A 17,305-nucleotide genomic window follows, 5' to 3' on the forward strand; every position below is an offset into this window, starting at 1 on the left:
TGCGCCATCTTGGCGATAATAATCCTCCACAGTAATCCAAGTAATCCTGGTTACCCCTTGTATGCATAACGTGCCACCTTAAACTCAAATGTTCACTTAATCTTAACCCTGTTTCATTAGATGCTTCTACAATCCTCAACTGTATCAGCTTCCCATTATTGTACAAGCCATGCATTTTCATTAGCTTTTCCTTGTTCCTCCCGTTTCTACCCTCTTTACTCGCCTGACTGACCATCAGTTTCTACTTGATTTCCATGAACTATACTCGATATTTCTTAATTCACATTTTTGTTACATATTTCTCTACTTGTGAATATACTAGTTTTTCTCCTGGCATTTAACCCTCTTTAAACCATGCATTCACGTGTCATCCTTAAAAGGTGAGGTACCTCACTTGTAACCTTCCCTGATATTATTCCATTCTCATACCCTCTTTTAATCACTATATTCTCACTGATTTACTCCCCTTTATAGCCTATCTGAATCGTACACTCACCTTTCACCCCCCAAAAAACACAACCCACTCTTCCAAAACACTTAAAAAAGCATCATCTTCAGCCAGCCATCCGTGAAAGCAGTTAACTCACCATAGTCCCTCTCACTTTTAACCCATCCCTCTAACTTCCCAATTGGCCCGCTCGATTCAATTTTCCCACCATCTCGGCACCGCTATTACTTTGCATAACATGTATCTGTGTGAAGAAACTACATCTCCCATGATACCATGCGTCGGAGTTCAATTATAAGAAATGGATCACATTCTTAATCAAAAGTACATCTCACTATGTGAAACATATAGTAATCATTAATGTATTTAAATTTGAATGTTGAATTTAAAACTCGTCCCCTTTGTTTGTTTCAACGCCTTCTTTGATAAAACACAATGTTATCCCGACCGTGTGGATTCATACATTCTCCATTGATCCTTCTATTTATTCCAATTATAACAAACAGATGCTATCCCGGTTCTGGGCACCAGTTATAAATCATCAGTCGAAGGGACAGGATGCACACCTAATATTTATATTTTTCTTCATTTGATTTATCCTATTTCTCCATAAGTGCATGCAGACTGGTTTTTAAGTGTCATGCCCAGTAGGCACTGAGTAAGTTAACACTTTTGATGATGGGGCGTACATCTCGCCCTACCCAATCGCACTGCTAAATTGCGCTATCTTGGCGATAATAATCCTCCACAGTAATCCAAGTACTCCTCATGTTTCAACCTATTTGCTCATAATAATTTATCAATTTTTCATCAACTTTTTATCCTTCACAGTAATCCAAGTAATCCTCATGTTTCAACCTATTTGCTCATAACAATTTATCAATTTTTCATCAACTGTTTATCAGAATCCACAAGTGGAGTGTAAATGCCATTTCCCAGATTTCTAATGTTCCAGCCGTGTCCATCCGGACCTCTTGAAAGAACACGAGTTGTGCAAAATTCAATTTGTTTATTCAATAAAATACCAAATGCATTTCAGGCAAAGATATCATACAAGGGGAAACTAGTTTCTTTGAAAAGGGGTTCAGGGCAGGAAAAGTGTTTGGATTACAATGCATCTCAGTAATTTTATGTATAATGTAGAAACCAGTGATGTTGAAAGATAAAGAGCAAATGGTGATTATGTGTTCTCTGATTATTTACAGTGACCCCTGAAGAAGGGCATGTTTGCCAGAAATGCATTGGGTATTTTATTGAATAAACACTGCCTTTTATGAATTTTGCACAACTCGTGTTCTTTCAAGAGGTCCGGATGGACATGGCTGGAACATTAGAAAACTGGGAAATGGCATTTACACTCCACATGTGGATTCCTGATAAACAGATGATGAAAAATTGATAAATTGTTATGAGCAAATAGGTTGAAACATGAGGATTACTTGGATTACTGTGGAGGATTATTATCGCCAAGATGGCGCAATTTAGCTGTGCGATTGGGTGGGGCGAGATGTACGCCCCATCATCAAAAGTGTTAGCAAACCATATTTTACCATTATATACATTTAACTGACAATTTCAAAATTTTCCAATATAAACACAAAACAAATAAACAAACATTAATACACTTAATTTCACAAAATAAACTGCCATTAATAATTTGTAAATTTTCACGTAAGAAAAACACAATAACACAAAACTAATACAAACACAAACAAGTAAACCACCATTTTTAAATGCACGAAAACAAAAGTCCTGCAACTCTTTCATTGAAATTACTTTGAACCGGAAATAGCCAAAACCGATGTTATAACATACCAAAATAAAAAGTTACGAACACTAACATAACAAAATAATTATTTACATTCTCACACAGCATTAAAAACACAATGGAAAAACATGCACAAAACAAATTTTCATTTCAAATAACGTTCAACACAACAAAACGTATCAAAGTGGCTATCTACCATTTAAAAAATTGTAGTTACCTGATTACCAGAGACTAAACGCGTGTTTTCTTACTCAAAACTATAAACCTCAGAGCGAGCCATCTAAAACACCAAGGGGTATATTCACAAGAACGTGTGATAACTACCGTAAGAGTGGCTTAAAGCAACTCTCAACATCGCAGCCTATCGCGGGAAAAATACGCCGTGCCAACCAAGTATTCACAGCGCGGCTGTAGCATGCGATAGTCACCAGATAACGTGTCAAATGGCCGTGCAAAAATCAACGCCACTCCGCAAAAATGCGAAACACGAAATGCCAAAAAAGCTGTGATGAGGCTAATCGCGATACAAAAAGCCGTGAAAACCAGCGGAAGGCCAGTAAATCCCACACGTCTGGCGGAAAAATGCACTACCAAAACAACAAAAACAACACACCAGAAAGAATCCAAAGTGCGTAGCAACATGGATACACCCTGACCCAGCTCAGAGGCCAACGTGAACCCCACAAGCCCCACAGACCACCAGCAAGGAACAACGGGGTCAGGGAAGGCCAAGGAGAAGAGGGAGAGGAAGACTGAGTGCAGACCGCAGAAAAACAAGACCAGCGTCACGGAGGTGGCAGAACACTACCAGCAACTGACTCACAATCATACTATCTGGAATGCAGACGGAGTGTCGAGGAGGCCAAGAGGAGCTGGCATGACGTGGAAACCTAAACCATGCACAAAAACCGCTGCCAACTGGAAGGCAGCAACGGCAACAGGAGGTGTGAGTCCTGCGCCACAGGAGGAGCTGGAGGAAATGGAGGCCAGTCATCAGAGTGGAGACGGTGCAAGGAGTTGGGAGTCCCGACACAGCTCGATAGGACCTGACACAACAATAACAGGCTGAGGATCCAAAAGGGACTGGGGGGACGGGGGGAGATGGGCACAATGGCACACATGCGCAACGATGTGTAGCACACTGCACAACCACAAATACCCAGGGACATGTCCCCCATCCCCGTGACACACTGAAGCACACACACATAGCAATCACAGCACATCCCATGACAATGTGGCACAAAGTGCAACATCGACACTGCGGAACAGGGGACACAACTGGGTCCGCCCATGCGCAGAAACAGGCTAATCACATTGGACAGAGCAGGGAACTGTGAGATGCATATGTACGGGTACAACCTCACATCAGTCATCCAGTCCAAATGTCCACTGTCCCAACTCAAATTGCCAGCACCACCCAAACAGTCATGATGTACATTGTCACACAGTCTGCATGTCCACAAGAACAATGCACCAACATAAATGTCAACACAGTGCATCTCCCCTTCACATTGCAGAGGGACAAACAACACCTCCAGCAGGTCACACCAGACAACCCATCAATGTTGTAGGAGACAACCACCACACCTTCAACACTGACACCCTACAACAGCCCATGGACATCCCACGCAACCCACCACCAGGGCAGAAAACCCACTTAGAGGAGAACCCAGCCCCTGCAACAGACCACACAGCATGAAGCACCCGCAAGCACGGCTGGCACACAACACTTCACCGACCCACACATGGCACACCAATGCCAGGTGTCAGAACGCCAAAAGGAGGTGGCCCAAAAGGTACGGGTGTGGTACGAACCCATGGAAGGTGTAACAGAACACATACATCGGTGTCCTTTACCCTTCACAGACCATCTACACCCCACATAGGAGACTCACACTGCCATAGAGACACATGTAGATGCACATTCCAAGTACAGAACCATGCCCAGGGGCATGCACATATCAGTCACACACCCATGCTGGCTCTGCATACAACGGCACAGTCCACTTCCCTTACGAATTGAGTGGGTGACGACAAAGCTACATGTCCAAGCTCTAACCCGCTGCCTGCGGTGACATGTCTGCGTCCACTGTACACAGCACAATATAATGTCGTAGGGCCCTGGGCCCTCATGCATACAACAAGACCACTGTGACACACACAGATATTATGTCAAACTGGCTATGGGCACGTGCACCCAGCCCCTTTATTGGCAGGGCCACATGTACAGTGATGCCTGTGCTGGATGTGTGTGGGCTGGGTGCAAGCCAGCACTCAGGGAGTTGTTGATGCTGGCAACAAATACAAGAGTTAACACAATGAATATGGAAACAGACAACACCATCAATACAGGGACAACTGCGGAGCATCATAGAGGTAGCCTGAGCAAGTCCAGAGGGCACACTATGAGCAAACAGACGTGTCCGTGAGTTGCAGTGTGCTGAGTCTGGGGCACCAGAGCTGAGCGCGCTCATGTGAAGAGAATGTCTAGGATTCTTTCCCTTTGGGACCTACATGATGCAGCTGCAGTGGGGGTTGTCGCACCTGCATCATCTTCCTCACCGTCCTCCTAGGTCTCCCAGACCGCCTGAGGTGACATTGCTGCATGAACCCACCACAGTACATAACCAAGACAGTAATGGACGATGATTCGTGGTGCACTGAGTCAGTGGTATCTGGAGTGCTGAGCAGAGGATCAGGCAGAAGATGGTATCCACGACATGTGGAGGCAACTCCATCAGTCTGCCAGTATGACCATTTCGACACAGGCATTTTGCGGTTGGAGTCGGTCCTGGCGGTGGTGGCATGTGCCTCCTGAGGTGATGCAATGTCCAGGCCGGTCAGGACTGGATTTGACATGTGAGCCCTGGTGGGCCGCATTTGAGGCCGGAGGCAGCGGACAGCGCAGGGCTACAGACACATGGCATTGATGACCCCAAGGCTATTGCTTCAGAGGCCATCCAATATCTCAGAAGAAGGGGTCCCGGACATGACCAGCACAGAGTTAGTGACCCCGGATGCACTGCGGCCGGCACAGGCACCCAGCCACGGGACAGTGACTTGCGGTGCAGTCGGATGGGCCATGTGACCTGAGCGGGTCCTCATCAATGTACGAGGTGTGTGTTGCGGAGGATTGCGGGGGACAGTGGAAGGTGTCCTCCAGGGCATGATGCAGAGGGTGGAAGCTGTCCGGAAGCAGCAAATGGAGGGGTGGAATGCCTTGGCCTCGTTTTCGCCACAAAGTCAGTATCACCGCCGTGATGGGGATGACAACCCCAAGTCCATGGACTAAGTCGCCACCAAAGTCTAACCAGAAAGTGTCCATGGGTCTCGGGGAATAGACATAGTGGCACATGGGCTGAAAGGGGATGCAGTCTGCGTTGAGGCCTGTACAATGACATCAAGTCAGCCATAAATGAATCAAGGCTGAATTCAAAATTGTGTGTGACCTATTCGACCGCAGTGTAGGCCGGGGGCAACAGTCAGCAAGGGCCCAAAGCCACGTGTCGTTGAGATGCTATGCACATGGTTGCTGCCACCTGACCGAAGGAAGTACAGTGAAGTAGAATCTTCCTTATTGTGCATACACGGACAATGTATGATCAAGACTCAGTTCCAAATGTGTTACCTACTTGACCGTGGTGTAGGCCGGAGGCGGCAGTAGAGTACGTAAACGAGAAAGGACTAAAGCGGGCCTGTGTCGTGGAGGCCGTGATGGTCTGAGCAGGCTGCCAAGGTCGCGGGCCTCAGGCTTGGAGCTTGCGCAGGCACGTGGTGGTCCCTCCTTGACACACGCTGGTGTCGGAAGGTGATCAGTGTGGCCTGGCTGTGTAGGGATGGGCCTGACGTGTTCGGGGTCCAGCGGGCAGGGGTACGGCAGGCGCACAGGATCCCAGGCAACTCTGCTCATGAGGAGGGCATCGGACTCGTGGAGTGGTGAGAGGCGCTGCCCTGGCAGAGACATTGGGCTTTCCGGAAGAGGACCTCCCCAGGGCTACGTGCTTTTTATTTACACCCCTACGCTGGTGTGGCGTACGCCGGGCCATCCCACTCCTCTCATGCTTACGGGGGGACATAACAGGCAACATTTCCGCGAACTCCCCCACTGGCTGGCGTGACATGGTTGTGTCCACTATCCACAACACTCCATACACCAGAGGTGTATGTTGCCATGGATGTGGGTGTGTTCTGCATACTGCAGTCTGTCCAGCACATCTCTGCCACTCTTGGCATTGTGTACTTTCCCAATCATGGTTCTCCTGCATCCTTCACACATGCCTGGTTGCCAACTGTCCCCACATTCGGCTAGTGTGTGGCTGAGGTGCCATGCCTTGATGGCTCATGTTCACGGCTTGCCCAGGTTACCATTGTGAGTTGTTCTGTCATGTCTGGTTGGTGGGCATGTTGTTTTGTATGTTGGTTGTGATTTTGGGATGTGTGCATTGTCAGAGTTGTGAGTTGCATGGTTTTGGAGTTGAGGTGAGTGGGGTGTACATTTGGATCTTGCCAAGGGGAAGTGCATTTCCCTTGGTACCATCCTGGGAACGTTGTTTGCTGATGGACTGTTGGAGGATGAAAGAATCATGCACACTGGCTGGGTATTTGGAGGTGACATTGGCGGAGGTTCCATGGTGTTCGGATGTTGCCTGCACATTGATGTGAGACGTGTGCTTTATGTTGCGGTGATTGTGTGCTGTGTCACCAGGGGGCACAGGTATGATGTGTGCTGTGGATTGCCCCCAACACGTGCGTGCATCCAGCTACGGTGTATGGTCCTTGCTTGGTCTCCAGCGGATCCAGCACATTGTGTTGGATGTGTAGGGACTGGGGTACCTGGCTGATGGTGATGTCCAGGACAGGTGTGAGGGACTTGGATGTGGCTGGCTGTGAGACTTCTCTGACTCTGGCAGGTGTTGGTTGGGGGTACCAGGGGCCAACAGGTGCAGCACTGCCAGCAGCTTTGTGTGGGGTGGGATGATGGTTGTCCGCTGTGTTGGTGCCGTCGGCCTGTTGGGCGATGATGGTCAGGATGCATACGATGGTTGTCCTTTATGAGCCTGTAGTGGGCAATGACTTTGTCAGGTGTTGGGTCTGTGAGGCTGGTGCGTTTCTTGGGGGTCCGCTGTCTTTGTCTGCGCTGCCTCTGTGGTGGTCCGGGGATGGGTTACGGGTGGGGTTTGGGGTCCTGGGGTGGTTGCGGTGGGTGTTGTGGCACTCTTCGGTGTCCGGCCACAACACCGCACCGGCCAGTGACTCCATGACATCTGTTGCCCTTCCGATGTGGCTTAGGACTGGGCTACCTTTTGTGGTGCAGGTTGTTGTCCGACTTTGCACCAGGTCTGAGCAGGTGTTAGTTTCTGGGTGCTAACGTGCCTTATCGCCTGTTTTGTTTTCTTATCGCCGATCTGGCTGGTGTTGAAAATTTTGAGGTGTGTTGTTGTCCCGGCTTTTCGCACGGGAACGCCTACTCTGCATCTCATTAGCGATAGTAGCGGGGGTCATCTGTGGCAATGTTTTTTGCGGCTGCTATCACGGGTATACTGGTGCTGTGGGCTGTTAACACCAGCTAGTGATTGGGACGATACGTTTATCGCAACTTTGGCTACGATAAAGTGCCATTAACTCGGAGATAGATCCTTGTGAATATGCCCCCAAGTAAGTACAAACTGTAGAAAGTTTTAACTATTTAACAATTTTTCGATACGCAAATATACTAAAATAAAGCATATTACCTTTTTTATAGTTTGTTTGAAAACTTTTCAAACTTCTACAAAACATTGCAAAATTCTCTATTTTGGACAATATATATAAAGTAAGTGAATAAAACTATATACATATTTGTTTACCGCTTTAAAAAAAATGTATAGTGGTGGCTTTATAAAACATATTCCAGATAGAAAGGATACTTCCTCAAGGAAAATAATAAATAGAATTAAGTTTAAAAATTGTATTCCAAATACAAATACTGATTACCTTACAAAAATGTTAAAAAGTACAACTTTAGATTACTATTCCAACTCCAAAAGGTGCTTGCCTCAGGGAAGGTGCAGGATAGTGGTATATTAAAATTACTATTCCTACTCCAAAGGGTGCTTGCCTCAGGGAAAATTCTGGATAGTCGTGGGGTTAAAATTACTATTCCAACCCCAAAAGATACTTGCCTCAGGGAAGGTGCAGGATAGTGGTATGTTAAAATTACTATTCCTACACCAAAGTGTGCTTGCCTCAGTTAAATGATGGATAGTGATAGTATACAATTTACTATTCCAACTCCAAGGTGTGCTTACCTCAGAGAAAGTGTAGGATAGTCTTTTAGTTACAATTACTATTCCTAATCCAAAGGGTGCTTACCTAAAAAAAATGCTGGATAGTGGTGGGATTAAAATTACTATTCCAACTTCAAAAGGTGCTTAGGTCAGATAAAGTACAGCATAGTGGTATGTTAAAATTACTATTCCTACTCCAAAGGGTGCTTGTCACAGAGAAAATGCTGGATAGAGCTGGTGTTCAAATTACTATTCCAACTCCAAAGGGTGCTTGCCTCAGGGACGGTGCAGGATAGTGGTATTTTAAAATTACTAATCCTGCACCAAAGGGTGATTGCCTCAGGGAAAGTGCTGGATAGTGATAGTATTAAAATTACTATTCAAACTCTAAAAGGTGCTTACCTCAGAGAATGTGCAAGATAGTCTTTTAGTTACAATTACTATTCCTAATCCAGTTGCTTGCCTCAGGAAAAATGCTGGACAGTGGTGGGATTAAAATTACTATTCCAAATCCAAAAGGTGCTTGCCTCAGGTAAAGTGCAGGATAGTGGTATGTTAAAATTACTATTCCTACTCCAAAGGGTGCTTGTCTCAGATAAAATGATAGATAGTGATAGTATTTAATTTACTTTTCAATCTCCAAAAACTGCTTACATCAGACAAGGTGCAGGATAGTCTTGCTGTTAAAATTACTATTCCTACTCTAAAGTGTACTTGCCTCAGGGAAAATGATCTATAGTGGTGGGGTTAAAATTACTATTCCAACTCCAAAAGGTGCTTACCTCAATGAAGCTGCAGGATAGTGATGTATTAAAACTACTATTCCTATACCAAAGGGTGATTGCCTCAGAAAAAATGCTGGATAGTGATAATATTAAAGTTACTATTCCAACTCCGAAAAGTGCTTGCCTCAGGGAAGATGCAGGATAGTAGTGTGTTAACATTACTATTCCTACTCCAAAGAATGCTTACCTCAGAGAAAGTGCATGATAGTGGTGGGGTTAAAATTACTGTCCCAACAACAAAGGATGCTTGCCTCATGGAAAATGCAGGATAGTGGTGGGGTTAAAATTACTTATCCAACTCAAAAAGATGCTTACCTCAGAGAAGGTGCAACAGAGTGATGGAATAAAAATTACTATTCCTACTCCAAAAGAAAAGATGCATACTTCAAAAATAAATGCTGGATAGTGAATTTGTTCAAATTGCTATTCCTACCCCAAGGGATGCACGCCTCAAAAATAGTACTAAATAGTAGTACAAATAAAACTATTATTCCTACTACAAAGTATGCTGTATATTGATAAAAACAAAATTACTAATCCTACTGAAACATTAACTTATCTCAGTAAAACATGCATTCTATTTTTAACTACCTGATAAATGTTATCACAAACTAAATATATTTATTCCCCTTTTTTATATATCAACAGATTACTACTACATCCAATGACAAAATACGAACAATATTTGGACTGAAAATATATATATATCCACAAAACGTTGTGAAAAGCATATTGCAAGGTAATTCCCTAAAATATATACAACAACAAACTAGTAAACAAATGATATGGTATGCAAATACAAATGAAACAAATTAAAAAACATCATCATTACAAGTTATAAACAATGTTCAAATAAGTTTTCTTTCAGCTTTCAAGACTTTCAACGAACATAAAAAAGAAAAACATAACAGGGTAATTTTCACATCAATAAATTATTGCAATAAAGGTTTTACATCTATTATTATAAATAAATGCAATTGTTTTATCCAAAAGAAAATAACATTTAGCAGGTAAATACATTTTTTAAACTTAACTAAGAAATATAGGCAAATAAGCACAAATGTATCTCTTCGAAGACAAATAAAAAAGTTTTGTACAATTATAAAATATTGACCTGTTGTTCCTTACCCAAAAATATACTATTCTATTTCAAATAAATAATTAAAAATATTTTCAATATCCTAACAAAAACTTTCTTTCAACTTTTTCACACCACAATACAACTCAAACTCATATACCAAAGAAAAGAACAACCTAAATAATTTTGTAAAGGTAAGATTTCAAAAACAAAAGCCAAACCAAAAACTTAACTATGTTTTTCTCCCTAGAAAACGTTTTAAAAAGTTATATATATGTAATAAAACACATTAAACATTTTTCATTTCAGAGCCACCGAATAAATAAATCAATTTTCCAAAGAAAAATAATCAAGCAACATCTAACTCAAAGGTAAGAAAAATTCAATAAAACATAATAACTTTTTCTTTTCCCAATAAAGCATGATGGTGTTTGTAAAAAGCCAACAAACATAGAAATACAAAACACTAAAAACATTAAACAGAAGTTGAAAACGCATAAATTGTAAACTGTTAAATTGATTACATAAAATATACTATTATTTTCCCCCTAAACAAGTATAGAGTACAATTTGTTTGAAAAATAACATTCTTTTTAATCTTTTTTCTCTTTTTAGAACAGAAAATGTCTACCCCATCCAAAGAAGCCAAATACATTATTTCAAAACAAGGGAACAGACTACTGAACCTTAGTGGGTATGTTTATTGTAAAGAGAGACTATCTGAGCCCAGGTGTCATTGGAGGTGTGTGCAATACGACTCAACCCATTGCACAGGCAGAGCGGTTACTCTTGGTGACACAATTTTAAGAAGCACAGATAATAGCCACTCTGCCTCTGCAATAGAGATTTAAGTTCGAGAACGAATGAATGAAATTAAATATATTGCATCCACCTCCAATGAACCCTGTGGTGCAGTTTTAAGGGAGGTATCTCAACACATTCCCCCACATGTTGCAAGTAGTATGCCCACCATACCTAATTTGCGAATAATTATTCAACGTCAAAAACAGACAAGTAACCCACAAAGAGTAACACCCCAAACCTACTCTGATATAATAATTCCACCTGAACTCTCTGTTACTGTTTCTAATGAAGGTCTATAATGGTGGTATGCAGTTCCTAAGTGTAAAAACTACAGGTTGTGTGTGATCATTGGCTCCACAAGGTGATGTAGAGTCAAACAGAGGTAGAGAAGAGTCTTCTCCTTGTCGGAAAAAGACCCTCACACACCCAGCCAGCTAGGTGTCTTGCTTCATCATCGGGTCTGCTCCTTATCGGGTCGGCGCTGCAATACCCGATCGGCACCCGAAGCGGGGCCTCCCTGGCAGAGATCTTTTTTCCTTTTGCCGGTGGGTGAAGTGTGTGTGAGGGCCCTATGTGAGTGTAGGTGATAGTAGTGTGTAAGATGGTGGGTTAAAATAGAGGAGGCGGTCCACCCAAAACAATTTTTAATGAGACGTGGCCCCTACCCTAATTAAAAGAGAAACGGCGTGTGTTTTCACTCTAAGGATGTGAAATTAAAGCGCCTGTCAAAAAAGGTCAACATGTTTCTTGCCCCTTATTACAATGAATGGCAATTCGTCAGGACCAGTAGGGTCATCCTACACTTATTGGTGATGGTCAATCAGTGGTGTGGAGTGAGAATTTGACCACCATTACAGCACCCAAATAAGTGGTACCTGTTAATCTAAAAACACAACCTGTAATTAAAACAAATGAACAACATTAATGATAAAAGTCACGAAGTTCAAACAATGAGGTAAAGGTATATACCACAAAGTGTTCATGGTGCAGTAACGGCATGCTACACATAAGTGAATGGTGGCATGCGTGGAGTGGGTACAAAATAATGACTCACAGTAGCAGCAATATTGCAAAGAACACTGCGTAGCAAACGGGAGAGCTCCAAGACATAACTCACCCCATTAGGGTCAAGAAAGTGCCGCATCAGTCCCGGCTTGTGTCTACACTCAAATGTAGTGTTCTAGATAATGAAACACAAGGTGAATAAGAATAAAAATTAATGGTAAAAATGTACACCATGAGACACGTGACCCAAAAATCAGGGTCAGAAGGATCGGTGTCCAAGCTAATTAGAGAGACTGCTGATCATCAAGACCTGTGCCCTGCTCTCCAGAACATACAGGCCAGTGCCCCGCTCGAAATCAAAACCATAATCTGGTATGAGGCTGAGGGAAGCAGTGCACCATGATGGACCCAAGAAGGAGAGCGGGATCGCCACCCCAACACTCAAATGGTGAATGTAGGGTTGTGTCCCGCACCCCCGTTGAGCCTTAAAGTCAGAGACACCAGGCTACCCCACAATCCCCATAGACACAGACCCCGTAATGAGGGGGCATAACCGCGGGTCAGTCACCAGCGGTTACGGATACCAAATCCACCATCACGAGTGGTCAAAAGTCCCGTGTAGAAAAAACCGCCACGCTTACGGGGCTATCCGTCACCACACGGGAAGGAGGTGGAGAAGAGCGAGGCCTCACCCGTAAGTCCGGGTGAGCGGTGGCCAAACAAGGTACTCAGATGAGGTTACTTACAGTTCCTCTGGAACGGGTTGATGGAGGTCCTACCCTAACACAGCCAGTCTGGGCAGTGGCGTACCTAATGGAGCAGCCAACTAAAAACCGGTGTACAGTACTGTGTGGGCGGAGCTTCCCTTGCGTCCAAGGGACGTTGCGTGTGGGAAACTAGACTACCCAAATAATAAATGGGCACCATGATGGAAAGTAAAAATACATCGTAACTGACCGGCTCGGCTCATTCCGGTAAGGGGATGTCTCCAAGTTGATTGGTTTGTTGGTCAAAGAGTAAAAATAGGAAGTCCAACTCGCTTGGTGTAGTAATAACAGCACTATGACGCATGTGTCATAGTGAGAGGTTTGATGTGTAGTGGAATTACTGTAATGGGTGTCAAGCCAAGGTTATCTAACACTGTGACGCTAAGAGAACAAACCAAATTGTTTGATGGGGATGGTAGAGCAGGCATATTAATTCTGCAATTATTAGCATGGCTAATTATTATGATGAAGTGTAAACTGGTCGGCCGAGGTAAAGGAAAAGGAAAACCCTGGTATTAAAGGTAGGGTCTAAAAGGGCCTCGTCCCACGAAAGAGATCATGTAAGTAGGCTCCAAGGGTTATTCTCATTGAGCCCTGAGCTATCAGTAGCCAGTCGGAGGACCCACCGTTGTTCAATGCGAAAGAGCGCATTCTTTGACATACCAGGGTGTGCCTCCAGAACGCTCCATTGAAATGAGTCACATGGATGTTGTGCTTCCTTAAAATGGGTGGTCATTTTAGTATTGGTCTGTTGACACCTGAAATAGCTTCTGTGTTCCGTTATCCGGATTTTAACTGGTCTAGTAGTCATACCGATGTATTGTAGGTTGCACCGGCACTTCAACATGTAAAAGCAGTTAGAAGTATTGCAATTAATATGTGTGGTCATTTTCCAAATAACTCCATTATGAAATCTTAGTTCTTTGGTAACTTGTGTGAGGGGACAAACGGAGCAAGAGCCGCATGGGTAATGCCCCATAACTGGGGGGAGATCCCATAGTGTTTTTTGTACACAGTTCTGTTGTTTTTTGGGTCTCGTATGGATAAGCATATCCTTGAGATTGTGAGTTTGTTTGAAAGCAAACCTGGGTATAGGAAAGGTGAGTGTTCCTGTATTGAGGATATCCCAATGTTTGCGGATTATTTTCCTCATCCTATTGGAGTCAGATGTGTAATTGGTAACACAGGTGATGGTCTTGTGAGGTTCCCTGACCCTGTCAATCAAGAGGTTCTCACGGTTATTGTTCATAGCTCTCTTACATGCTGTGTCAACAACCTGTTTGGGGTACTCCCTCCGGAGTAGGTCTTTTTTCAGTGTGCGTGACTCTCTTTTATAATCAGTTAAAGTACTATAGTTCCTCCTGATACGTAGGAACTGTCCAAAGGGTAAGTTTTGTCTCAAGGCCCTTTGATGGTGACTGCTGAATAGTAGGAGACTGTTCCTATCAGTTGGTTTGCGATAGAGGGAGGTGGAGATATTATCTCCCTCTTTCCTGATCAGTAAGCCGAGGAAAGGAATCTCAGTGGCTGAGATGGTGCTAGTGATCTTAAGGTAAGGTAATGAACCTTTCCTTTTGCATGACAACCAAAACCCTCAAAGGAGAATACTAATCTTTAGCACACCCCATAATCTAGAAAGGTTAGAAAACAGTGCTTTTGGATGATGGATGGAAGGTTTAAAAGCACACCCCATCTATTCAGCCAAATATACACTATTCACGCACGCATTAACAATACATTAGTTACCTTAGTTTACAGTTTACTCCCTGATAAACAATTCTCAAAATACACTGAATTATTGTCAGTAATACAATCTAAAACATCCAACAAAAGTCAGAGAAAAGTAATAATTGACTTTGAATTAACTATGATTAATACAATAACCAAAACATGCCCAGATACCGAAATTCAAGGATGTTTCTTTCACTTTTCTCGGGCATATTGGCGAAAACTTCAAAAAACAACCTTAATTGAGGATTATATATATCAGATACCAAACTACAGTTTGATCTAAAAAAAACGAACTGCCCTTTGCTTTGTTCCTCCTGACAGTGTAGACGAGTACTACACTTCAATTACAGAATCAGCATATTTTACAACAAATGAAGAAAAATTGGCACCTATACTAAATTATTTTGAAGACACATGGATTGGCCATCTAAGCAAGTCGGGTCACAGGAGGAGACCACGTTTCCATATGGAGAAGTGCAACTGTTACTCGACCTGCTTAGAGGGAGGAGCAAAAACAAACAATGTCATAGAGGGATGGCACAACTCCTTCAACAAATCAATTGGCAAACCTCATCCTAATTTCTATAATTTCTTGGAAATTGTGAAGAAGGAGCAAAGTTTCCAAGAAATGAGAATGTCGCAATCATTAACAGGTAGTTTGAACCCACATATTTCTACCAAAACTAAGGAAATGTCTGAAAGACTACTGGGCGTAATTCAACAGTTTACGTTGACAGTGGCTTCAGACTACCTTGATAATCTTGCCATCATCCTGCATTTCTAACACACACAATTTTTTTAATTGTCTGTTTTGCCCTAAAACAACTACTACTAATTCAATTGATTTTTTCAAAGCATTTTTAAATTAATAATAAAAGTCGGGTCTCCTTACCTTTAGATGTTTCCCTTCTTCAACTCTTGGAGGCCGATTCCGATGGCCGGTCGGACAGCTGTCCGTAGCCTTTCCCTGCGACTGACACGTACCCGGAGCCGGTCCGTCCTGTAGAGTAAGTACGATGTGCATAACTGCCAAAAACACGACCGACACGTAGGCTGTGAATCAAGCCCCATTCTCCGTATGAGCCGTAACTTCTAAAGAGGAACCGATTTGCCCGAAAGCAGTATTCATAGCAGTTTCCGACATGACAAGTACGATGAGTACTTCCTACGCGCCGGAAGGGTCGTCACGTACGGCACGTCACAACATCCGGAAAACAAGCATATCAGCTACGATTCGCACCACAACTCAATACACGGCTATGAGATGGACCAGCTGGCAGCGGGTACGAGACGGAGCAACAAGCAGCGTGTACGACACAAACACATCATGAATCCCATCGCGCAGGTCATACCAGTACTCTACATCTATGACCGGATCAAGGACCGATGCCGATGGCGCAGACAGTAAGTCAGACACCTACAACACAGACAAACGACACGTACACGCAAAATGGCACACACACACAGGGGATCCGCATCCTGGCCACTAACAACAGCCCACCATAGGGGTTGCATGGCCAGCACCACATAGGGGGCCTGTTGCCCATCACCCCTGCCACCCCCACTCACAGGGCTCATGTTGCCCATCACCCCTGCCACCCCCACTCACAGGGGACCTGTTGCCCATCACCACTGCCACCCCCACTCACAGGGGACCTGTTGCCTATCACCCCTGCCACCCCCAGTCATAGGGCTTATGTTGCCCATCACCCCTGCCACCCCCAGCCATAGGGACTTTGTTGCCCATCACCGCTGCCACCCCCAATCACAGGGGACCTGTTGCCCATCACCCCTGCCACCCTGACTCACAGGGGACATGTTGCCCATCACCCCTGCCACCCCCACTCATAGGGAATATGTTGCCCAGCACCACTGACACCCCCACTCACAGGGGACCTGTTGCCCATCACCCCTGCCACCCCCAGCCATAGGGCTTATGTTGCCCATCAGCCCTGCCACCCCCACTCACAGGGGACCTGTTGCCCATCACCCCTGCCACCCCCACTCATAGGGAATATGTTGCCCAGCACCACTGCCACCCCCACTCACAGGTGACCTGTTGCCCATCACCCCTGCCACCCCCAGCCATAGGACTTATGTTGCCCATCACCCCTGCCACCCCCAGCCATAGGGCTTATGTTGCCCATCACCCCTGCCACCACCAGCCATAGGGACTTTGTTGCCCATCACCCCTACCACCCCACTCACAGGGGACCTGTTGCCCATCACCCCTGCCACCCCCACTCACAGGGGACCCGTTGCCCATCACCCCTGCCACCCCCACTCATAGGGAATATGTTGCCCAGCACCACTGCCACCCCCACTCACAGGGGACCTATTGCCCATCACCCCTGCCACCCCCAGCCATAGGGCGTATGTTGCCCATCACCCCTGCCACCCCCACTCACAGGGGACCTATTGCCCATCACCCCTGCCACCCCCAGCCATAGGGCGTATGTTGCCCATCACCCCTGCCACCCCCACTCATAGGGAATATGTTGCCCAGCACCACTGCCACCCCCACTCACAGGGGACCTGTTGCCCATCACCCCTGCCACCCCCAGCCATAGGGCTTATGTTGCCCATCACCCCTGCCATCCCCACTCACAGGGCTTATGTTGCCCATCAACCCTGCCACCCTCAGCCATAGGGA

This window comes from Triturus cristatus, chromosome 8 (genome assembly GCF_964204655.1).
Source record: "Triturus cristatus chromosome 8, aTriCri1.1, whole genome shotgun sequence".
Taxonomy (NCBI): domain Eukaryota; kingdom Metazoa; phylum Chordata; class Amphibia; order Caudata; family Salamandridae; genus Triturus; species Triturus cristatus.